Source organism: Pteropus medius, unplaced genomic scaffold (genome assembly GCF_902729225.1).
Source record: "Pteropus medius unplaced genomic scaffold, Ma_sr-lr_union100, whole genome shotgun sequence".
Lineage (NCBI taxonomy): Eukaryota > Metazoa > Chordata > Mammalia > Chiroptera > Pteropodidae > Pteropus > Pteropus medius.
Window position 1 is genome coordinate 29936509 of NW_024355205.1, and position 26614 is coordinate 29963122.

At 41.0% G+C, this 26614-nt stretch overlaps 1 protein-coding gene and 1 pseudogene across 6 annotated transcripts in view; both read right to left on the reverse strand.

The window, feature by feature from the left end:
* The window catches only part of TIAM1 (TIAM Rac1 associated GEF 1), a 326413-nt gene that overhangs the window by 136869 nt on the left and 162930 nt on the right, over positions 1 to 26614 (reverse strand). The window lies entirely within an intron of this gene.
* On the reverse strand, positions 4645 to 4763 carry LOC120599149 (uncharacterized; annotated as a pseudogene).

Below are 26614 nucleotides of genomic sequence, written 5' to 3' on the forward strand. Positions count from 1 at the left end.
ACATCACAGCGGTGTCGAAAATCACCCAGAATCTTCGGGAAAGTAACGTATCACCATTCAGGAGACCAGGTCTGTAGAAACATACTGGAAACTTGGGGCTGCTCTGAAATGATCTCTGCTAGCACTAGTTCTCACTAAGGGCCATTAAATTATGTTTATGCAATCAAAATAGTAGTCAATATTCCTTCCCCGGTAGTTCATGAAACTGTACCATATGTAGTAAAAGAAAATGCTCTAAGAAAGAAAAATTCATTTTTGCAACCTCCTCATCCCCACCCACCGCAAGACAGTACAATGACTGGCCAAGATGCAATAAGCAAAAACACATTTTCCACCATCACCGTATTTTCCAGTGCAGGTAATCTCAGACGTGGCCAGGAAAAGTAGGCAGGAAATTTCAATTACATACTCTGGAAGAATAAAAAGCTAACAACACGCAAAGAAAAGGATTGAAAACTCTTTTTGAACAAAACTTTAGTCCTTGTAAGTGGGAAAAATAAAGGTTCATCTTCCAGAAGAAATCCTTTCTCTTTTGGCCTGCTTCCAATCCAGAAAGCCACTGATACGGAAGGAGCTGTCCCTTAAGAGTGCATATGGCCGTGCCTCCCAGCAGCAGCTGACCCCTCTGAGCTGCCCCTGCCAAGAAAATAAAAAAACACTCCCCTTCCCTGAATTCTATGCTCTTATGCTCCTCGGCCGGTCTTCTAACTCCAACTGTAGGTTCTGCCCACAGCCTTCTACTAACTCTCCCTATGGAGTACTTTTCTCTTTAACAAATCGATTTACTTCCTTCCACCCTCCCCCCTACCTAATCTCAAGTCCTCAGGACAAATCTCTTCCCTCTTCCTAACCTCCTGCTGGCCACCTGCCAGCCCCCTCCACGGAGCGATTCCACTGATACTTCAAATCTGACACATCTTTTAGGGTTTAAGCCTTCCATACAAATGTAATATAGACATTGGATTCAGACTGATCTAGCTTTCATCTGCCATTTAATGTCCCTGTAACCTTGGGCCACTCACTTAACATCCCTATGGAGTGCTTTCTCTATCCGCAAAATTGGAAATTTGCCTTTCAGGTTCGTGCTGGGGAGTAAATGAGGTAATGTACGGGAAGCACTCTTCCTTTGGTGTTTCGTTTGGGCTTCAGGAATGTTAATTTCTTTCTTTCTGTCTTCTCCTTCTTTCTCTTTTCTCCCTTCAAGGTCCCTGAAGTATCTTCTGTACCTATCCTGTCCCTTCTAATTCAGGTCTCCTTGCCTTTAATCTCCATTGCTAATAATTCCTCTCTTCTGCCCAAACTACTCAATGCATACATCACTGCAAAGCCAAACTAATGCACATTAAAATGCATTAAATGTCCTTTGAGAAAGCAGCCACTTCAGTCCCTGCTCAGCTAACTGACATACAAACAGCCTTGGCACCCAACAGAGAGGCCCAGAGGAAAAAAGAAGCAACTTTCTGAAGAGTCAGTTTTCCTCAGATTTACTCAGGAGGTTAGGGAGAGCTGAGGAGTTGGGGCAGATTGAAAACGGAATAAAATTTTATATGTGTATGATTTTCTAAGATGACATACCCATCTTCCCCCCAAAATCAAATGGCACATGGAATGGTTAGAAGTTAATTCTCTTTCGATGTTTGAGTGTTTTATTTGAAAAATCTTTCAAAGCTCTGGTCTTCTGAGATTTTTTTCATGACTTTCTTTTTCTGAATCCCTATAGTTATCAACTATTTGAATAGTTGTCTTAATCCACCTCCTTTGGTAGGATCACAGTTCCATGAGGGAGGGAACCAGAGATGATGACTTTTTATCATGCCGTTCCGCAGCCTGGGCCCTGTGTTCGTCGGGGTTCCCCAGAGAAACAGAACCAAAAGGATGTGGACAGACGAATGGGCACTTCAAGGAACTGGCTCACGCAACTATAGGGCCTGGCAAGTTCTCCATCTGCGGGGCAGACCGGCGGACTAGAGAACCAGAAAATAACTGAGGCTGCTGTCTTGAGCCCAAATGCATCTGGGCCCTGAAATCCTTCTTCCTAGGAGACTGCAGTCTATTAGAGCCTTCGGGTGATTGGATGAGGCCCACTCACATAATAGAGGATAATGTGCCTTCTTCAATGTCTACTGATTTAAATGCTAATCACATCTAAAAAATATCTCACTGTAACGTCTAAATTGATATTTAACCAAACGACTGGGCATCACAGCCTAGCCAAGTTAACATAAAATTAACCATCACATGCCCCGATAGACTTTTTCTCCAGTACCTAGTAATGGCATCAGTATCACCAAAAGGAACAAAAAGGATAAAATTTATTCTCCCATAGATTTGTAACAGAATATTCAGCAGATGCTCTTGACTAATTACCTGCCCCTGAGTCCACTTGATCTGAGCTTTGGAAGGAGGTCTATTCGGGGTATTCTCTGTAGCCTCAGGCTCCAGGAAATGAAAGGGTCACTGTGGACAGTGGTCTGACTTCCATGATGTCACCTTTGCCATTTATTTCTCGACAGTTACCTCCCTCCGAGCATATGTCTCTTGGAAGCCAGCATCATTAAGAGTTGTGGTTCTCTTTTACTTCAGTATAAAAAATAGTATCAAAACATGTTAGCGGAGTATAAAACAAACATACCAGCCTCCTCCCTTAATATCCCACACCCCCACACATACGCAAGTTATGGGGGTCCTGGGTACATAAGCTTCCCTGAGGCGACAATTCTGCTCTCGCCTTGAATCTGAAATTACCACTCTCTCTCACCCCTGAGCCAAGACTTCAAGCACACAGCGGGGTGAGGGTGGAGGGTGTCCCCAGCAAGTCCTCAATTCCCATGCAGCTGGGCTGGAAGTTAGGCTTGAAAGCCCAGTGATGGGGAGGAGGGTCAGAATGATTGTTCAGCAGCCTCCTACACCCTGCTCATGACTAATGCTTCACGCTGGGAAAGCTATTCTTCCCAGCTAGTTGGAACTGACAAGGCCACATTTAAACCAAACCAACCCTGGGGAGGCTCAGAAGTCACCACAGCCCTCCCAAGCCCTAAACATGCCCCTTTCTGAAAGTATTCACCTTGAGAGAAAGCGAGTTGAGAGATTTGTGTTAAGAGCCCTAATTCTGCTTCTCGATGGGCAGGGAGCTTGAATTTTCAAAGGCCAAACCAAAGAACATGCACAGTGGGCATGATGGGTGTTCTCTGAGCACCAGGTTAACTTTTGAACTTGGGGCAAGTAACTTCATTTCTCTATGGCTTCGGATTCTTCCCCAATAAAACTCAGTACCTCAAAAAGAAAATGCTTCCAAAATGGGTGTCGCAAGCAAGGGTGCTGTTGGGTGTTGGGAAAAGGGCATTGTGTACATAATCGTTGTAGGAATTTGTCTTTCCAGTAGTGATTTTCCATTCAAAATAGGATCCATAAGAGGAAGGAGGGGGATTAATCAAGTGTATTCACTAAATGGAGTGCAATGATCAAAATAACATCAGCCTTCTGGTTCTGCGGATGCCTCACTCGTACGAGCACAGGGAGATGGGGACTGTGTGTGGCCTGAACTAATGTTGGCAAAGGGTGCCAGCTCCAGAGCCACCTGTTTTGTTCTTTTTCTCTCACTCTGTCCCCACACTCACAGGAACACGCTGCCATCTGTGCTGTACCAGGCTCAGCTCAGTTTTCCATAAAGGTAAATAAGAGCCTGACGTTTTTCCTCTAAAAGAATTCTTTCAATTATTGCTTCCAGACCTCAATCTCAAATTCAACTCAGCTCACTTCAGTTTCAACGTGGGCACCTTCTCAGTGAGTGCCACGGTGCAAAGGTCCATGGGGAGGCTAAGATGGCAAAGGCGTAAGGCTCCTTAAAGAGACTTAAGTACCTTTTATGGGCGGGGAGAGGAGGAGAAATGAGACAAGGACCCAAAAAGTGTAATTGTAAGGGCCCAAGAGCTAGGTGCCTATGAAGCATAAAGGGTGTGATGTAATGAAATTCTTTATGCCAAGAATATGTGATGAGGCTAATACTCTTTACAAGGAAATACATGCTCTCCACCGGGCAATGATAAAAACATACATTTATTTAGATTTTGAAAATATATACAATAGGCTAAGATGGCAGTTTAATTTGACTATGATTTTTTTAAAGCTGAATTTCGATTATTCAGGAAAAACTGATGGTCGCTTTGGCATCTCATTTCAGAACGCTGATGAAATCTTTGGGAAAGGAAACATTTCTAATTGTGGAGATTAATATTTGGTATTTGGAAATAATTTCACTATAAAATCACAGTATAGAGGAGAATATTAATTCTAAAAAAAGAAAAACACATTCCAAAGGCCTTATTTAAATAAACAAGAACAGGTCATTTCAGATATTACACTATTTAATTTTGAAATGGCTGGTTTTTCCCAAAAGAGCCCCATATGAAGAATCACAATTTTTTGACAGGTAACAATGATGAAATATAAAAATTTTTAAATCTCGCCTGTGCATGAATCATCCACATGATGAGACAATAATACTTAGGCGTTGAAACTCAAGTCTCTTCTATTTCAAATATTAGTTTGAGAAGAAGCAAAACATGTCTCCTTGCGTGGAAGACCCTGGATCCCTTTAGTTCTGATATGAAAATGGACTAGATCCATTTTTCCTTTTTTTTTTAATGCCTACAGCATCTGGTATTCCTAGGTGGTCTCCCATCCAAGTAGTAACTAGGCCTGACCCTGCTTAGCTTTCGAAATCAGACGAGATCAGGCATGTTCAGGGTGGCATGGCAGTAGACAGATCCATTCTTCTCAAGTTCATGTCCTTAACATCCTCTCCTAGCATCATAGGAATGGCCCACACAGGGCTATTTGAAAGGAACAACCTAGAAATACATGCATTCCTCTTTTACTATGTTTTGTGTTAAAAGAATGACATGAGCAAATTAAGAAAATAAATAAAATAAAATAAAAATCGCATACCAAAAAAAAAAAAAAAAAAAGAAGGTATATTTGAAGACATTATGTTAAGTGAAATAAGCCAGACACAAATGGCCAAATATTGTATGGTTCCACATGCAAAGTACCCGGAACAGTCATTGAGACAGAAAGTAGAATGGTGGTTGCTTAGGGGCTACGGGAAAAATGGGATAGGGATGTTAGTCTTTGATGGGTATAGAGTTTTGATTTGGGAAGATGAACAAGTTCTGGAGATGGATGGTGGTGATGGTTGCAAAACGATGTGAATGTAATTAATGCCACTAAACGGCGCACTAAAAATGGCTAAAATGGTAAATTTTAAGTTCTGTATATTACGCAATAAAAAACTTAAAGGGTATATTAAAAACTAATATTTATAGGATGCTTCAAAATTTGAAAAAATTTCTATACACATTAGATCATTTAATCATCACAGCAACCTGGAACAAGGGTGTGTGTGTAACTCTTACACCAGTTTCTGTGTAAGTGACACGTCTACTGCCTAGCTCATGGAAGAATGGCTTGACCATCGTCTGATATCAAGTCTATATCCTTCAAAACATGTTCTCATCGCTACACTGTCTTCCAATATTTATATGCATTTTATAGAAATATAGGAAATATTTATGCGTGCTTGAAGAAATATTCATTCTATGGTCAAAATTGGGAATTCCACCTCTTGCAGTAAAGAAATGAATTTCACTTGATTTAACCCAGTGCCTCCCAAACTTTCTTAATCACGAAAGCTTATTTTGTGGAATATCTCTTAACGATCTGTGGGAAAGTGAGTGTTTTGTAGGTTACTACTATGGGAAATCACCTTAACAAAATGTACCCATTTCAATTACTACAGATTCAGTCTCCTTGCGAAATAAAGAGCTAACTAAGTACTCAGGTATTCACTTAATTGGCAGGTTCAAGTATCAATACCATCACCACCAGCACTATCCTCATCTGGTAATTTTCTCTCTCCAATTTTCTATCTTCCTCATCTAGATCATTCTATCGTCCATAAAAGTACAACACGGACCATGAGAAAGATAATAATGATCAACCGGGCATCATCGCTCGCTCTCACCCAGTGGGCATGGATCACATGAGACCCATTCCAGGGTATGTGGTATAACTGGAAATACGATGCTATATGTGCCCCCATACAAACCCTGGCGTAAATGAGTCGGAGAAAGTAACAAATATATTATTCTGCGTTAATTAAATATATCAGAGGAAGGAGGTGCAGGGTGAAAAAAGAATACAAGTTATACAGGTGATTTTATACAGCAACGATTTAGATTTGGAGTTTAATACATCTCATCAGCAGTCTCTTCCCACCTATTGAAAACACCAACAAACACAAACCGAAAATTCTCATCATGGGCTTGTTGTTTTGTTGCGTTTTTAACACAGTGCAGCCAAAAATTTTTTTTAAGACACAGCGATGAGTTGCTCAAAAATAATTTGTAATATGGTATGCATATTTAACGCTCAGAGAGACTTAAGTATCCCCTTCTGGGACTCAATCAAGAATAAATCTTCTTCCATGCCTGTTCAGGATGAAGGAAAACGGTCCCGGTTTTCAAGAAGTAAACTTGGCCGTGGATCCATGCCACCGCCCTCCCCTGCTCCCGTGACATTTCTGAGAATGCAATTAACTGCTGACATTGGCCCAGCTTTCAGTGGAGCAAACACTAAACCTGTCAACTGTTATTTCTTGCTGGGGCTTGTGCTGTTTGTTTGTTACGTACATTTAATTTATATTGGGAGTCTGTCAGCTTCTTTTGTTTGAACTTGACACAATGGGAAAAGCCCTTAAGGGTTAATTATTAATCTCAAAATGAAATCTGAAAAGATAATGAACAGGTCTTGAGCAATTCTGAGACACCCAACAGCATAAGTCAAAATCAGATCTGTTCCCAGACAAGACTAGTCTCAAACTCGACTGCATGTCATTAGCCACTAAGTGTCTGAGACTAAAAGATTAGTGCTCAAAGAATGGACTCTAGAGCCAGACGGAATCGGGTGGGAATTTTGCTTCTGCTATTTAATACTTAAGTGACTGTGGAAAGTTACTCTGTGTCACTAGGACTCAGTTTCCTCCTTCGTAAAACAAGGAAAAGAAGAGTAAATGGTACAGTCCCTTGAAAACCACACAGTCCACTGTCTGAACCACAGAAGTGATCGGTACATGGTAGCCTGAAAAAAAATGTGGGATCTTTCATTACACCTCGATACTGATTATAATCATAATCTCCAGGCTCTTGCATTGTAATTAGAAATTTTCAAAAAATAAGCAGGTACAAAAAAATGTTCTTGAAATTAGTGCCTGAATTTATAAAATCTCATCCCTTATTGATTACAATAAAAACACATGAAGGCTTCGTAAGGAATAGGAAAGCACATAATAGTCATGAGAGGCAACCAGTATCCGTCTTCAATCGTAAACTATGAGGATGAAAAGTGACAACTCAATAGACCAAAACCTTATAAAATAATACACCAATTCTCTAGTTCTTTTATGTCTTTGCAAACTTTCCCAAAAGATTATTGTTACCCAAAATTAAAGTCACGGAAGATTCGGCTTCTAAATATAAGTAACCGTGTTGACCGATTAAAGATAACTAGAGATAAAAACTTAAGTATTTTGCAAAGAGTATGCCAATGGCAATACATTATTTATTATCCCATGATTTGTCAGGAATACACAAAGCAAATCAGATTACTAAATATAAACATACTAAAGTATAGATTTACTAAAATACTAATCCTATAATATTTAGATTTAAAAGGTCATAGTTTAAAGGGATCAAAACTAAATACCCGAAATCTCATGGTAGGAGGTACCAATAACCAAACATGTCTGCTGCTAAGTTGACTCAGAAAAACCAGCACCAAAAATTTGACATGGACTAGATACGACCCAAGTACGTTTGGAAGTAACAGTAAAGATGAATCTGAATCATGAATTTTAGAGCAGAGTTCATCTAGAGAGTGAGGTTACATGACAGGATCACTTTCTGTTAACAAGCATAAACCATAGCTAATATGTCTGACACTAAGGGCTTAGGATTGGAATGAGGTCGGGATGTCTCATCAACTCTTTGACACAGATGTGATCATATCCTCATAAGTCAGCCAGGAAGGGCCCAGGCCTGGAAACCAGGGGTCTGTTTCTACAGGGACTACTTTATAAGAGCTAGATTAATACACTGGAATTAAAAACTACACAATGAAAACCCTGGGTACAATGTCTTATTCTTTTCTCTAGACTCTCTTATTACACAACCTATAACTATGGAATGCAGACAAGGGCATTAAATAAGAGCACTGAGAAGCACAAAAGAAGCTCAGACAGGATATATGTCCGAGGTAAAATTATGAATGTATATTAGACACATGTAATTGACTATTTCTCCTACCCAGGTAGATATTAGGCTCAGAGAATAAAAACATTATTACTCAACATATACTTGAGATGTCAAATATCTCGCAAAACTGTCCTGCAATGCTATTCATAGTCAACTTTAAGTAATTTCTGGATTTAAATCTTCTGGGTTGCAGAGCAGCACAACCTTCGCAATCATTAGCATCAAAATAATTTATAATTGTTAAAACTGGAAAGACCTGTGAAAAACCACTCTTTGGGGGAGAAAAGGACTATGATAAAACCAAAGCAAATGATACAGTGAATTTATAGGAAATTCTACCCCAAGCTCCCGGTGACCAGAAGCAATGATTTGCGGGGCTTCTGAGAGCTATAGGCTCTATTTGACTGTGAATGCTACAGACATGTTCTACAACTAAAGCAAAAAAAAAAAGGAAAAAAAAGGCCCTCTTTTCAATTTCCTCTGAAACTCCAGACCTACCTAAACACTTTCCATCTGTTAGTCCTAAAGGTATGAGACATGACAAACAGCAGCGACAGAAATAAGTATTTGGAAGGAAGGAAGACAGAGAAAGAGAAGAAAGCAAAGAAGGAAAGAAAGAAAATCCTGAAAGTTTAGGGTCCAAAAAGAATCGGGGTACACCAATTCAAACCCAGTTTTAAGTTTTCAAATACTCTTTGTTTCGAGAAGTCATCAGGAGAATCTGTTTTTAGAAAATCAATCGCAAGTCTCAAAATTGGGGGTCCAGTTCAATTCAATTCAGCCAAACAACTACCATGTGTCAAAGGTAAAAAGCGATCTCCTAAAATGAGAACATGGTTAGAGTTTTTTCAATGTGGGTGTGCGTACTTAAAATTCAAGTGGACAAAAAGAACTTTTCTAGTCTTAGTCAATTCTGATAACATTATAATATTATGTCCTTTACATGTTTTGAATTTATAAATTTACCTAACTCCTATCTCAGATAAGTTTCTTTTATGACACTCGTGTATGTGTATAAGAGAAGGGGGGGGGGACGTATATTTATAAAATAAATGGTATAAATTTTAAATATTTTGCTTTACATGGATGTGCAACTAAAAGCATTCGTTATGGTTATCGTTTCACTAAAATATTGCTTTTTTAAAACCATCTATCTATAAATAATTTTTAAAAATCGAATTTAGAGGCAAGAATTTTAGTTGATTATTTTTAGAGTGCCAAATGATAAGAAACCATGTGGAAAAGTTAAGTGGTAATGAATGAGCATTTGGCTCTGCAGCTGAGGAGAAAGGCAGGCTCACAGAATTGAGAAGCAATGGGGGAGCAGCACAGATGGGAAGGAAAGGGGAAAAGGAAAGGAAATTGGATGAAGGAGAGACAATAAGAAGAGAAACTAGTTCTCAGCTATTCCCCTTCCTGACAGAACTACAGATAACAGCTGAAAAATAACCCTGGCTGGTCCCTCTGATAGCCGCTGGCCAGCGAGGAGCAACCTCGCCCTCCCGCATCCCCTCTTCTTGAGAAAGCTGCTTTTCTATCGCTCTGGAAATCTTACCAACACCCAGCTGTGGAAAAAAAAGTGATGACAACAATTTCAAACTTGAGTTTTAACATGACTGAACCTCTCCTAAGTCTTTTAACAATTTGTGTAAGAATGTGCCTGGAGGCTCCGAAGCTATCCTTCCATGCCAGCGTACAAATTCTAAACAGGCCTCACCGTTCTTACGATTTAGAAACAACACCAATTCTCCCCTAAAACTTTCATAAAAAATGTCTACGGTATATTGACCTCAAGATAACCACAGAATATACTTCATAAAAACCTGGTGACTAGAGGGGGGAGGGTGCCCCCTTATAGGAGTGGCCTGGTATGGGGGTGTCAGAGCCCAAGCAGGGTGATGGGGGAAGGGGCAGGCAGGCACCCACAGAGGGGAGCAGCCAGGGTGCATCAGAGTCGTAATGAACTGAGGAGTAAGGGGACACAAGAGGACACAGGAGCCAGCTTGGAGGAAACACACATCCCCCCTCCCCCAGGCCAAATCAGGGAGGACCTGAATATTAAAATAAATCCTATTATAACCTGTTGACTCAAACAGGAAACCGTGAGTGAGCGAGTGAGCAAGCAAGCGAGCAAGTGAATAAATTCAAAGTCTGATAAGAAATAGGAGGTCTACATAGTTTCAAATTATCTCTCTATAAAACATTTACTAAATACAAAAGGGAAGAGTTAAGTTCCCAGCAGACACTGTTCTAATCAAGAGACCAAGGAGAATGGACATCATCAAAAATGGTACAGGTCAAATCGGGAGTTCCCAAGGAAGGCCCAGTTGATGACACACCATCACTCACGGTGTGTCTACCAGTGATGCAGAGTGTGGATCTGCTCTCAAGAAAAGTCACGTGAAGGCAGACTGAGGGACATAAAACAAAATAACTAGCCTGAGCTCTCCGAAAGTATCAAAGTCATGAGAATGAAGACTGAGGAGCTGTTCCTGACTGAAGGAGTCTAAAGTCATTTCACGACTAAACACAACACACGATTCCACCTGGACACATGTGCTGTCTGAAAGGGCAGCATCCTTATGGCGCTCAGAACAAATAACGAACTGGATGGAATGTGGTGTGAGGAGCTGCTGGTAACATATCTGTTTATTTCATGATTTTGAGCCCTGAAGGGTAGTTGTGTGGAAGAGTGTCTTTGTTTACAGAAAAAAAAAACACTCACATCCAGGGTAATACTAACTTACTCTCAAGTGATTTAGAAGAGAAAAAAAAAAATCTTTATACTATATTGCCAACTTTTTTCTCGAAGTTTGTGACGATTTCAAAATAAAAACAAAATTTCAAGCACCACGGCGTATTTATGCATTCTAAGTTCTAGACACAGGTACAGAATGGTTATGGATGATTTATATAATGAACTAATAACATATTTCACAGGTGATTTACTACACATGCAAATGAATGAAAATGTACAAAATTTGCCGGTTTCATCTTACAAAAACAAAGCCACATGTGTTCGTGTGCTCTTGTGTTCTCACCAGAATATCGGAATCCTCGGTCACAGCAGGTCTGTGCAAATTCAGGGCCTGTGTACTTCGATGCCAAGCCACCGCTACATCGCCAACACTCCAGGTACACGATAAGCGCGTAGAACGCTTGGAAACAACCCCCGCACCTGACAGCCCTCAGTGAGCCATCCACGCACCACCGGGAATTATGGAACAAGACCCAAATCACTGTTGAGTGTTCCACTCACCATTCCGTCACACTCTGAAGACGTGGGTTCTAGTCTCAGATCTACTCCAGACAGCTCTGTGACAGACCTACACTGGGTCTCGGTTTTGTCGCCTGGAAAACGGAGAATGGCACAAAAATCTCTAATGCTGATCAATTCCACCAGCATTCAGTAAAGGTCCTATCCTCCAGGAGCTCAAGTCTCAGAGAGGGAGTGGGGGTTGGCGAGCAGAAGAAATAGGTAACACTGGATCCTGGAGGAGGGAGGAGGGAGATGAGGGAAAGTTATAGGAAGATGTAGAGCCTCAGCTGAGCTCTGAGGATACAAATTAGGAGTCTCCCCAAGAAGAACTAAAGGATGGGGAGGGGAATTCACCAAATAGAGTTGCTACAGTAATACACAATGGTTAGCTCTGGCGCCCCCTAGCGGTGGGACCTTGGGCAAGTTATGTAACCTTTACATCATCCTTTCCTCCTTTGTAAAAGGGAGATGATAATATTACTCTGCTTGTCCCCGGAGGGGTGGAGAGGGGCTTAAGTGCTTTAATATATTCCATATACCTATATATTTAACATTTAATCTACACTTAATTATTAGATTAATAATTATATGTAACATTAGGTACTAACATAATTGTTGATTGATTAAAATACTTGACAATTTAATCTACATTTAATATATTCTAAATGCCTTAGTCCTCAGGAGGGTTAAATGCTTTAACATATTCTACAAGAGACCCTGGCACACAGTAAGTACTCAGCAAATGTTTGTTGATATTTATTATGATTAAATGGATTATGATGATAATAACTTGGTGTAGTTCGCGAAGAACGTATAGTGTATGTGTGTGACAAGGGTGGGGGTTGCTGCAACTTGGCAACACCAAATCCAGATTAGCTGGCCACCAAACGCTGCAGATGCCAGGACGAGGAATTTGAACTTGATTCTGTCGGCAATGGGAGTCCGTCTGTATTAGTCCTTATTTAGAGCCTACTGATTCTCAATTAAACGAGCTTGGTTATCTGGTTTGGCAGCCTACGGTAAAACTAAAGGCAAGGAGCTAGAGGGACTAGTCCTGGTGGGGAGGAGGAAAAAGGGACAGAAAACCATACTAGACGTGACAAAAGGGAATGAAGCGACCAAGAGCAATTATCTCCAAAGCCTCGTCACTCTGGTCCAACCTCCATAACCTCTACTGCGCCAAATCTCAGCACAGGAGGAAACAAACCTGACTAAAGATTAATTCATGCTCAGCCTATTCTGTCGAAGATGACCGGGAAAATGTGAAATGTCAAACGCTTCCAAAATTATTATTCAAGATGAAAAGCTCTGCAATTTATAGGGGAGGGGAAAATCTCTTATGAAGATCGCATAGCTGGAACTTTCCACTCCTGGACGTGAAAGTCTGGCCTGAGCTCTCCTGAGAAGTCAAGAGAGCTGCTTCTCAGCTGAGGAAACATGGAGAGGTGGCCTTCTAACCCTAAACAGTCGTATACGGTGGTTAACTCAGAGCAAAGTGAGGTACAAAGATGAATGTTAAAGGAATCTCCAAAGGTAGCACAGATCCACAAAGAAACCATCTAAAAAACCTAAATTTGATTATAACTAGAATGCATTACACACGATCAGACATTTACCCTGAATCATTGTGCAGGTTATAAACACATCTTAGACAAAGAAGAAAAGGCCCCAGTGCAGCACTTTAAAAAAAAGTTTTTAAGCCCCAATTCCCTTCTTCTCCATTTGTGGGAAGCTCATAAACACCTGCGATGAAAATGGATCTGGAATTCAGATCAAATACCTAACTACCGCGTCCAGTAAATTCCCGTCAAGATCTTCCTAGGAGAAACACATCACCTTCAGATTAAGTTTGAATGTTCACCCGTGGCAGAGACATGAAACTGATTCCTTTTTCACCTGAGAAACAAGGAAATGTGGCTTTCCAGCCCAGTCGCAGCTACATGGGGGTCCCAGGCTTGCATTATGGACAATGGAATGTGGGCTCCAATGATGCTGATCACTCCCAGAAGCTACACGGGACACCTCCCCTGAGACATTCCAGACATTCTTTCCTCTCTTTCTTGCACAGAGAAGCCAACCAGACGGAGCAAGCTTGGGTCCCTGAATGACCTTGTGGAGAAAGAGGTGGGGCGAGAAAGAAACTATCACCCCTCCTGTGGCGACCTGAAGAAAACCTTGGTGAGAACATCAAGTAACCCTCTGAGTGTACGATATCACTGAAATTTAAGGCTGTATATTAAAGGAGTAAGCCTATCGAGGCACAAAACTGCCTTGGGTTAACGAACTTTTGTTGAGAATCTTCTGGATGGTTATAAGGCTACCAGCTCCAAAGACGTCTTGGAAATTTCCCACCATGGAATTCTTATAAAATGTCTTAAATGTTTCCAAAATGGAGACACATCGGACTCCTGACAACCCAGACTTACCAGCCACCTTTAAGAAGTAGAAGTTAAACGCTCCCAAATGGAACCCCTATTACTGCGTTCTTATCTACCAAATTAGTGACATCGAAATGACAGAGCAGATATGTTAGAAAGGTGTTCTCGTTAGTGCAGCCAACGACCCTAAAAGAAGGGTTACCCGGCCATGCCAGATGTAAGAATGAAGATGGTGTTGACTGTAGTCACCAAGGAAATGGTTTAAGGCAGTATGTCAAAATGTTTATTTCTATATCAACGTATAATTTGCATTTTTTTTTAGATATTTACATTTAGCTCAGTGACCAGTGCAATGTGAGCCTCCAACGAAGGACTGCATTTTAACTTTTCTTGAGAGACGGTAGCATCGGCTGGCCGGAACTCCCTCACGACATGTAAATAATGGATGACCAAGACATTTGTTCTGGAGCCGAGGAGGAAAATCTCGATTCCCTTGCTCAGTGTCTTCACGGTCAGGAAATGTTTTCTGACACTTCATTGATGGGTTAAGAGACACATGGTCAAAAATGGCTAACTCAGGGGAATTAATACCCTCCAAAGTGAGGAGGAGGCCTTGAATTAAGCTGCCAGTTTCCTAAAAAGGGGATGGACTCTACCTTGAGAACAGTTCATATTACTAAGAAATTGTTTTCTCTTTAAGACGCCACCCAATCAAAGACTAAAGCTTTAAATGCTGACATGAAAGCAATCCAAAAATGCCCACCAAGGCTCCCAGGGAATCATGGTATAGATTTTGGCCCAAAGGGCAATGAGAAGTAGTGTATTATCACCCGTGACCCAATTAAATGAATAATTTCTTAAAAGACTCATTCTCTCATACCTGCATCTATGAAAAAATTTCACAAAGGCTCCATTTCCTCCACGTTGGAATATATCAGGGCACGAAGAGCAGTGTGTGAATGGGCAGTGGGGGAGGGGCCGGCTACCCTGACTCATCAGTCTAGTTATCTCTACCCTCCATAGACAGAGGACTGAGCAGTGCTCGAGGAGTTAGGCTCTGGGGTCAGGAAGACGACTGGGTGAGCTTCTTAATTTCTTAACATCACTAAACTTCGGCTTCTCATCTGTAAGTAATGGGAAATCAGTTCTAATGATTCTTCCTAATAATACCTCACCACCACCACCACTACTCCACCCCCAAATAAGCTTTGAAGGTTAAACGTGATAGAATGCAAAAGCACAGAACACTAGGCTGGGAACATTAAAAATGATCAATAAATGTTAGTTACCATCATCAGTACATGTCATTAGTATGTATAATAGAAATATCAGTATGTATTGGCAGCATACAATGTCAGAACTCTTGCAAACAGTTGGAAAACTGAGAAATAATGAGATGTCAGGGGTTCTAAAAACACCTTCCTTTTTCACGAAATACATTCCCTACCCAGATGAATAACAATCAAAACATCCACTATTCGTTGTTTATTTTTATTTCTCTCCTTAAGAAACATATACTTTCAAAGACATAAACTTGAGTCTTACCAGTATGAAGTGGTCACTGAATCCAATGCATACATAATAAGAGGCCCATTTTACAGATGAGCAAATTGAAGCTCAGAGAGGTCAACTACATGGCCCAAGTTCTTAGAAGTAGCTGAGGCGGAATTCCACGTTGGTCTATGTGACCTGAGAGTCGTGCCCCTTTCCTATAAAACTCTGCCAGATACTAGTAATTATCTTCCTTCCTAAGGAAAACTTTTACTAGCCAGAGAGAGTGAAAGGGAGAAACGAGAACATGAAAACATTATGTAAATAGGAGGCGTGCATGAATGGGGCCAGGCGTGAGACAGGAGGGTCAGGAGGCGGGATTTTAAGGAAGGTCAGCAATGTTCTCAAACCCACATCACAGGCAACCTTTAATAATAGCAGCTACTCACCAGCCGGGTGCAAAAAGAATGTTTATATGCACAGGGTATGTTCTACATATTATTTTATAAGATACAACAAGCTTAAACTTAAATCTTCTTGCAATACACTAAGAGTGGAGGAGAAGCAAGGTTTTCATAAATAAATTATCTTTTCTAAAGATTTGAATACATTTATTTGGGGTAGACATTTGTTCGGAGTATGTTCTGATAATCCTGGAAATTCAACAAACTGTTTTTCTTAAAGATTAACATAATACCTACAAAAAGTAATTCTGAGGAGAGGAAAATACCAGGAAAATTTCTTACCTCTCTTTGCGTTTTTTTTTTTTTTTTTTTTACCACATTAACTTTAATAACAGATCCTGGCAATCGAGTTTCAGTGATATTCTGAGTCTTCGTGGAGACTCCCATCTGGGTTCCAAACAACCAACATTTGCAAGTGAACAGAATGTTGGTTCACAATATAGAGAAAGGAAAGGCAGATTGTTCTTTTAATGTCATTATAAAGTGTGGAGGCAAAATAATTTATACCAAAAAAATCAGGAGTTAAATAGACTGCATTAAAAAATAATAATAATAATAATAAAAAGATTAAGCAGATGCTTTGAAACAAGGACACTACAATGCCCAGAGTGCTCGGCTGGCTGCTCGGTTAATGCAGCCAGAATGGACTGATTCTGGAACATACGATGGGAAGCCTGAAATGTAACTCTTCTATGGTGTACAGACAGTTCAACCATTACTAAGAATACCAATTACTGCTTATTGAAGATTTATGCGACGTATTTTACATACACAGGCTTATTTAATCTTCCCATCAATCCTGGGAGAAAGCCATTATTATTATTATCAGGACCATTTTACAGATGAGGAAACTGAGTTTAAGAACCATTATGTCTCTTGTCTAAGGTAGAAAAGTGGGGGCAAGGTGATCACACTGATCCTTCCTTAGCAGGAACGCGGAAGAGTCTGAATGTAACGGAAGAATGGAGAGAGGCTTCGACGGCGGGCCTTAAGCTGATTTTCATTAGAGGTGTCCTCAGATCACCTGTGGATAAGTGATGACTGGGGGTGGGATGCTAAGAAATAAATGTGTTAGTGGGAACACTGGACTCTTGAACCTTTTTATAAGGAAGAAACAGAGCCGACACAGTCAAAACATATCAAGAAAAGAAAGCACGAATTTCTTTAAATTGTTCCCACTGTCCTAAATACTATATGGCAAAGCAAGCAGAGCAGACATCAGCTTTCTCAAACTGGGACCCATATTTTTCATTTCAACCCACTATATAGACAATATGGCCTGGTTTCTTTTCTATTCTGTTCTATTACATTGTTTTGGTAATGTTGGCCCCAAACCACTAAAATTATTTTATAAATCCCAAAAGGGTTTCAACCCTTAGTTTAAAACCACAGCCCGGATAGAAATTACAAGTTTCTACGTGAAGCTATTTCTTGTTTAAAAATAATGTTCCTGCTTTTAAAGGGCAGGGGTCACATAGATTTGCTAACTTTGGCAGTTTTGCGTAGGCCCTGGGAATTGACCTAATACAAAGGCGCTTAGCATAGGATCTCTGGAGAACTTTCAAAGGCCTTTGAACCTTCTGGAATGGGATATAAAATTATGCGTATGGGTATATCTGCATTTGTATAAAAAGAGTTCCATGGCTTTTAGCAGCTCTTCAAATGAGAGGGACCCACAAAAGTTTTATGACATAAGTGTACTTATTTTGTGAGGGTCACCAAGCCTGCTGACAAAACCGCATAAAACTTCCGCTACATATAAATAAATTTAATCTGACAGGAGAGGAGATCATCGCTAACAAAATGGCCGTGAAATTATGTCACAAAACAAAGAGTAGCAATACAGCAGAACATATAGAGCATTCATTCATTAATTCTACTAAGTGCTTACCAAGAGTAATGAACCATATTAAGATGCTGGGTGTCAGTAGGAGAGGGAGTTAAATCAGAGGGTCACCAGTGTGCTTCTGGGGTTCTAGGATTCTGAAACCTACAAAATTGAAAATTGTCACCTACCTATACTTCCTGTCTCCAACAGAGAACTGACGGGATGTTAAGATAATTACTTTAAAAATCATTGTTTCATCATTACCTGTTCCTAATTAAACAGCCAAAATATTTCAAGAAAAGGTTCTCGCTGATTTAGACAGTCGTGAAATGCAGCCATCCTCGAGTGAAAGGGTGGTGTTCACCTTTCAAAAAGGGGAGCACTTTTATGGGGAGTAAACAAAGAAGTGCATTTCTATCTGAATGTTTATTAAAACACAAACGTGGCATTCTTCTCCTGCGCTATGGTTCTGACACAATTAGCCCTCTTGCTGAAAACTAATCAACACTCTGAGTGGTTCACTTTTATCAGATCAAAGGTGACAAAATACTTGTGTTTTGGAACTAAGACAGCATTCAGCTTAATGGAATAGTGTGTGTGTCATGTCCCTGAGCCTGAGGTTTCCTGAGACAGGAAGGCCCATTTACCTATTTTTCTTTCATTATTATCATTACATCTATTCTAGTGGGTGTGAAGTGGTATCTCATTGTTTTGATTTGCATTTCCCTAATGACTAATAATGTTAAGCACCCTTTCACTGGCCATTTGTATATTTTCTTTGGAGAAATGTCTATTTCCCCATTTTTTTAATTGCGTTGTCTGTTGTTGTTGAGTTGTATGACCAACGTTCATGGCAGCACTATTCACAAAGGCAAAAGGTAAAAATATGAATGTCCACTGACAGACGAATGGGCAAATAAAATGTAGTATGCATATATAATGAAATATTATTCAGTCAAAAAAGGAATGAATTGCTGATATATGCTACGGGATGAATGAACCTTGAAAACATTATGCTAAGTGAAATAACCCAGTCACGAAAGGACAAATATTGTATGATTCCACTTCAATGAGGACTTGCCTATCTGGAATAGGCAAATCCATAGAGGCAGAATGTAGACCAGAAGTTAGAGATTGGGGGAGGCGGGTATTGCTTAATGGGTATAGAGTTTTTGTTTGGGATGTTGAAAAATTTCTAGAAATAGACAGTGGTAGAGGTTGCATAACCTTATAAATGTACTGAATTCTGCTGAACTGTTAAAAATGTCTAAAATGGTGAATTTTGTGTTACAGATATTTTATCTCCCCCCCCCCACTCCCGACACACAAAATCAGCTCAATTTTGTTCACTTTATACTTTCAAACATACTTTGTCAAGAAAAATATCCATGACGCACGCACTCAAAAAAAATGATGTTTGGGGGGCAAGAATGGTTGAGTTTGGGGACCCGAAATAAAGTGTGAAGAGGGAACAGCATTCAAGTGACATGGTAACAGGCTCACATGACATGTCCAGCCTTGCAATGATCTACGTGCTATGGTGAGCAGATCCTTCAGCCTCTCAGAGCCTCCTTAGTTATAGGATCGAAAAATGGGGAGAATGACATAAGCCTGTTACTGCAGAGATACCGGAAGTTACCCACCGGAAATGCCCCATGCAGACAATATCGAAGGAAATAGTGAGCTCCTCTGGCCTGTACCCGCTCCTAAGACTGCAAGCTTCTCCACATGATTTGAGCTCAGTGCTGACACTGTCCTCTTAGAGTGTGTTATTCTCCATGTTCTTACGTGTTTTTAAATATTTCATGGTGGAATTTTAAAAGCAAGTGAAAAGTGCTCCTTACATAACACCTGAGAAGCCAAACTGATGGAATTAAGTGCAGGAAAACATTCACCCTCCTTGACATCCTTCAGAAACCAACTTAGCAGAGGAGAAAAAAGAAGTCGAGAAGGAAATAACCTAAATGTTGGCAGGGGGCACCTCTGGAAGCAGGCCAAGGGGTAGTTTTTATTGTCCCCTTTTTGCTTATTTAAACATTCTAGTTTTTCTATAATGAAAGGACATGATCATTTAAAAATATTACATATGAAAGAGAAAGAAAGAAAGGGCTAGCTCGGGAGCTCGGATTCTCACAAGTCCCCTAACCCCAGCAGAATCCATCACTGGTTCCTCATATCCATCAGCTTCCTCATGCTATAGGGCAGCAGTCCGCAACCTTTTTGGCACCAGGGACCAGTGCTCCTGTGAGAATCTAATGCCTGATGACCTGAGGTGGAGCTGAGGCGGTGATGCTAGCGCTGGGGAGCGTCCGCAAATACAGATGAAGCTTCGCTCTCCAGCCATGTTCCTACGCGGACTGGGGTTGGGGACCCCTGCTGTAGAGGATGGTTGTAGCAAATCGACCGTGTACCTCGCACCATTCTCATGCCCTGCCAAGGCTCGCCTTCCCCACTCATACCCCAGCGTCATCCTGAGCTCACACTGCAGAAGGACTGTGGTTGTGTATAGATACACTGATTTCAGCGGAAGCCAGACCCTTAACTTCCCTCCCACAGGTTAACAGTTGAATCCTCCACCTGTCAACAACGAGCCCGTAACATTTTCTCATTTGTTTGTTTTTTTTTGTTGTTGTTCGGTGTTATTTTTCTTAAAACAATGTTCTCGTTTACCAGGAACGGACTTGAGCCCCTTGTCTGGAGAATGACATGCTCTCTCCTGCCTTTCTGTTGACCTAACTCACTTGGGAGGCTTTCTGGAGTGAAAGAGTTAAGGTGAAGTCGGGATCCAAGGCCCCTAAATGAGACTTACCCAAGAACCCAAGAACTAGAAAGAAAGAAGCCCTCTGCAATGGTAACACTGAAAAGTGAAGGCAAGTCCCAAGATCCCACTCCCTGCAGACGTGCATGATAATGCACTTGCCACCAGGTAACACTTAAGATGCCAGATGAAAGGCATCCATGAAATGCAAAATGCCTGTTAGCGTGCAGGGCCCAGAGGCTGTCCCTGCAGTGGTGATTAAAGCAATCTCCCTCCATCCTGTCCCTACCTTCCAGTGATGTGAGGTTTAATTAATGTGCACTTGGGGTTTTAAGATCCCTGGATGAAAAGGGGACCAGATGTGAAAGTTATTATTATTCTGTTCAAAGTACACAGGTAAACTAACATCTGTGGACAAGTTTCCTACATGCCACTTAAAACGGGCTAACAAGAGGCAAATGCCAAAAAATTCAGGTTTAGATTTTCGAAAGGCTCAGAGACCCGCCGCCTGTGTTCAGGCTATGATTTAGGTGGCTCCAGTGAGAAGGGAACGCACATGACAAATGATTCCCGTTTTTCAAACTAAAACTCAGAGGAGCAGCCTACACCAAAGAGGGGAGTATGTGATGCAAAGAAGAGTGGAATCTGGTTACAGGAGACAAAAGGACCTGAGAGGCAAAACAGAGCTACACATAGGGAGGACAATTCTTCTGTTTTAAAGGTAAATGAAACACCGGGCTACAGAGAACATGAAATTATGTTCCAGCATTGAACTCATTATAGAATTCATCAGCTAACCGAACTGGCATGATGAAAGTCCTCGTTCTCACTAACTATAATGATTTGCAACTAGAGCAGTTGAAAAATATTAAGAAAGCCCTAATAGCACCAGTGGGACAGGAGCTGTGTGAGCATTAACAGTCTCACCACTGCTCAGATGGGACGATTTACTGGGCACAACGGTGAAAGCTAGAAGGCTGCCTCGCCTGGCGGCAGCACTGCAACCAGAGAGAACCCATTAAAACTCAAATCAGACCATGTCTCCCCACCACCACCCTCCAAAGGCTGCTATCCCACCAACAGTCCGGTCGGCTCCTCCGCTGACAGGATCCTTCTCGTCCTCACCGCCGGCTCTCCCCGCCGCTCTCTCTACCCGAGTCCCATGGCCTGCATGCTACATCACCACATGCCAGGCCTGACCTGCTGTCTACCTAGATGACTCCCTGTCTGTTCACAAAAGATCTGATTCCTCGACCCATTGCCAACTCCATTCCAATGTCACCCATGCAGTAGGGGACCTTCCTAGCCCCCCATTCAAAAGTTCAAATGCCCAGCACTTCCTAGCTCCTTCCCCTGCTGCATTGTTCTCCCTTGCAAGGATCACCTGCCAACAGGTGACATACCGCTAAAACGTAACCTATGTTTTAGCTACTTGCTCATTTTTCTATTATCTTGTGCTTCCAGAACATCAGTCACACGAATACGGAGATTCTCCTTGGTCTTGTTCACTAAGGAACCACCAGTCCTTGGAAGTGGGCGTAGCACAAAGCGAAGTGGTCAGTAAATACTGAAGACATCAAATATGACGTCAAAAAAGCAGAAGACAACCTGCAAGGAGAAACACTAGAACTTCCAGAAAAATCTTTGTAATTGCTCAGTTCCATGTGACTGTGCCCTATGCACAAAGCCCCCTTGGCAAGTCCCCATGGAAAGGTAACAGGATGAAGGTAGGACTATTTCTGGTCCCTAGGCCACTGTACTTTCAAATACTGTCAAAGCCCAACTTCTCCCTCACATGCCCAACGTAGGGAAGTTTCACTAACGCGGAAACTACCAAAGGAATCAGTTCACCAAAAACTGATTCCTCGGTAGCAACAGCACTGGCACCACACATAGTCAAAGGAAAAAAACAGGAACTCAGAACAGAACTTTCATAGCTATGAAGCTGCCAGACAAAAACCCTTGTTCTTATCAGATTCCTTTCTCTGAATATCAGAGGCTCGTGCATGGTAGGGATTCTCCGTGCTGTCCACCTACCGCAAAGGACTTTGCCAAGTAATGCTAGGTCAAGAGACATTTTGCTGGAGACCATGAAGAGAAATCACAGCTGTCTTCTTGTTTTGAAATAGACTTTATTTTATGGAGTAGATTAAGGCTCGCAGCAAAACTGAACAGAAAGTACAGAGAGTTCTCACACACCTCCTGCCACCCACACATGTCACACACCCCCTGCCCCCCACACATGTACAGCCTCCCCATTATCAACATCTCCTATTAGAGTGGGACGTTTGTTGCAATCGATGAACCTAAACTGACACATCGTAATCACCCAAAGTCCACAGTTTATATTAGGGAACACACTTGGTGGTGTACATTCTATAGGTTTTGACAAATGTATACGGACATATATCTGCCATTATAATTAATTATCATACAGAATATATTCACTACCCTAAAACCCTGTGCTCTGCCTGTTCATCCCTCCCTCCTCGCTAACCCCTGGCAACCACTCATCCTTTTACTGTCTCCATAGTTCTGCCTTTTCCAGTATGTCAGTAGCTGGAATCATACGGTATGTGTAGCTTTTCGAGTTGTTTCTTTCACTTAGTAATATGCATGTAAGGTTCCTCCTTGTCTTTTTATGGCTTGATAGCTCATTTCCTTTTAGCGCTGAATAATATTCCATTGTCTGGATGACCACAGCTTACTTATCCATTTATCTACTAAAAGACATCTTGGTCCTTCTACATTTTGGCAATTATGAATAAAGCTGCTACAAACATCGGTGTGCAGGGTTTTGTACAGATGTTTATATATATTTAACGACACCTTACAGAGCAAAAAGATAGAGAAATGTGAGGCACAGATCTTAACTGAAGACAAAATAGGCTTCAGACAAGGAAATTCTCTTTATAAGGCCATTTTCAAGAAATTAAATTTGTCGAAGAAGTATGGTTTTAGTTTTATACACGTGCAAATCCATTTCCAACACTGTGGGTTTGTCAAGTACTTCGAATGGATTTATAAACGCTGAAACTTGAAATATGTTTTGAATATTTTCTTTTGTCTCTGTTAATAAAATCTGTAAGATTGTGTTGTCAACTTCATTACACTTAGCCCATTTTTTCCCAAATGGTACCACTAGTCCATGAATCTTACCAAGGGATCCACCGTTCATTATCTGTCATCTCCATGCCTGAATGCCATGAGTCTCTCTCTGAAGGCAACTCATAGAAGGTGCTAAAATAATTGTTTACCAGTGAATGCATTTCGAACATTATAACAACTTTAAAAATTATAACAAATTTTAAAACAAAGGTTTCAGCAAAGTCCCTGGACTTTGTACAGAAATGAATTAGAAAAGGTACAGAAATGAATTAGAAAAAATTAAGCATACATTCAATCAATTACGTCAAAATCTACAGAGTAGTTATTAAACAAAAACCAGAGAAAAATGGGCATTCAAGTCAGACAGATGCATCTCTTGGAAAAGAAGAAGTCTCCATATCACGACACAGACAGAAAGCCCTTGGCCCAGCCTTCTCAAGGACCACCAGCCACAATAAGCCCTGGGAAAACAGGAGGAAAAGTGTCCAGGAGCTCCGACGTGTTTCGACCAGATACACACAAATAAGCCGTTTGTCAGTGATTTCTAATACCAAAATTCATTCTCGGCAATTTCTGAAATCAAAATTCATTCCTAGTACAAAAGACCCCATACCACTTCAGGACCGGGAATTCCCAAGGCACCATGCTGGCTTTGAAAATTCAAATCAAACCCCAAGGCACCTTAGAAGGCTTTCCCTTTCACTTATGTAAATATAGACATTTACAACATATCTACTACCCAAGGCTGATATTTTGTAGATGAGTTTCCCACAACACGCATTTGTTTACCGCATCCAAAGTACTCCTGAGCATTCGTTCATACCCGCTCCCATTTGTGAAGAGAGGACTGGAAAAGAGGCCAGATGGATAGACAGGGGTCATCTCAACTTGAAGAATTTCAATCTGATTTCAAATTACAGACAGTCCCTGACTTAGGATGGTTCGACTCATGATTTTTCAACTTTCCTCTGGCGCGAAAGAAAGATGTATAATAAATTACGTGAGACGGTCAACACTTTGGTATAAAATAATCTTTGCGTTAAGAATTTTACCCAATGTAAGCTAAGGTAAGTGTTCTGGGCACATTTAAGGTGGGTTAGGCTAAGCGATGACTCACAATATTTTGACTTATGATATTTTCACCTTACAATGGGTTCATGGGGATATAAGCCCATCATAGCATGAAGAGCATCTGTATAGAAATCGGAGGCAAGCAATCGAGTTTAACTCCCAACTGGAAGTGCCATTGAGAAGAGGAAAATATTTAACATTCAGATCTGATTTTTGCTTTCTTTTAACTATAAGTCCCCAATGAAAACATAACCCATCCACGATGTATCCAATTACTGAGAAAAAGCAAGTAGACACTGCCATGTTCTCTTTACCCGGCTAGCAATAAAATCTTGTGCTTCTCCGTTTTGTCTAATTTCTATACTGCCGAAAATTAGTTTCAGATCTTTTCTTTAGTTTCTATTTACATCCTACATGAAAGCCCCTGTTCTCGAACTAAAAAGAAAATACAACCAGAAGATAACACAGTATTTTAAAGAGGACACTGAAAATATAAAATCCAGCCACCGCGTCTAGGTCCAAACGATATGTTGAAATAAATAATGCGATAATATCAAGCTACAAGTTAAGTCTTGATACATAAGATCCCTCTTACAGGTACCATATAATGAGAAAATTCTGTACATTACAAGGATTTCAAGGATACCATTTGCTTCCCCACGTAATTTGCTTTCCTGGCATCAAAGTTGGGATACTCCTGTCCAGAACTTGGGTCTTTTAACACCTAGTCCAGTGTCCTTCTCTCCTTCCTATTTTATTAAATAAACAATAACTGGCAAATACTGATAACCATTTTGTTGAAAACACAAATGACTGAGCTTGCTAAAAATACCCTCACCTAATTAAAAAAAGAAAGAAAAAAATGACCGTGCACCGAAAGAGAAAAATCACTGTGCCCTAGCAATGTCAACACTGACTCAAGAATCACCCAGAGAAAACTTTCGGAACCACCACCAAAGAACCAAGTAATCAAACTCCCACACTCATATTTACGCTATTTATATGATAATTAAAATCACCCTCCAAGGACCTAGAAAAAAGTCAGTGTGAGCTTTTCATGACTAAATGGCCCATCAGGCATCTGTACAAACGAGATTCCTCTACAGTACAGTGGAGTCAAAACGGCAAGCACCCACACTGCCTGTTTGCCCCTGACTCCTACACGAAAGCATACATATTACACCGACTGTTCCAGCAACATGGGAAATTCAGAAATGAAAAGGACCACAGAGGCTCAGCGTAGTTGGGAGGGCCGGCTCCCCGGGCGTCTAACTGGATTTGCCATGCGTTGCCTGGGTCACCTTTACTTCTCCCTGCCTCGGTTTCCTCTGCTGTAAAGCTGGGATGATAATAGCTCCTTGGGTCACAGTGGGAAGATGAAACACGTTAAGACAGGTGAAGCATTTAGAACTGTGTCAAGCTGAGAGTAAGCTCTTAATAAGCAACAGAAATCGATAATAGTATTATCGTTAATAATTTTCCTGATCGCTCCACCACTGAATGGCCAATGTTCTGACCCTTTGAATCTACCAAACTTCTAGGTGATACCGCTCATTTGGCCCGCTATGAACTTTCCCGTGGCATTATCTTTTCTTCCCTTCTACACCGTCGACTTCTTGAGGGCGTGTGAGCTGCGTGTCACACCTCACTGAATCCTTCAAAGGCACCTCCAAGGATTGTACCCTTAGCTATCCAATGAATGACTCCTTGAAAAAAATGAATAAATGAACTAACTCCATTACACATCCTACCCCTCCCCAACAATGTGAAGCCTAGTAACTAGGTGCCACTCTGTCAACTTGAACACATTACCTTAATTTGGTTTGCTGGGCCTTCCATAGAGGTGTTAAACAAAGAAATAGCCACAGTTATCACCCAGAGGGTAGGCTAGGTAAAGCTTGCAACCAACACAGATGGCTCTCAGCTTTTCGTTTTGATCAAAATCCAT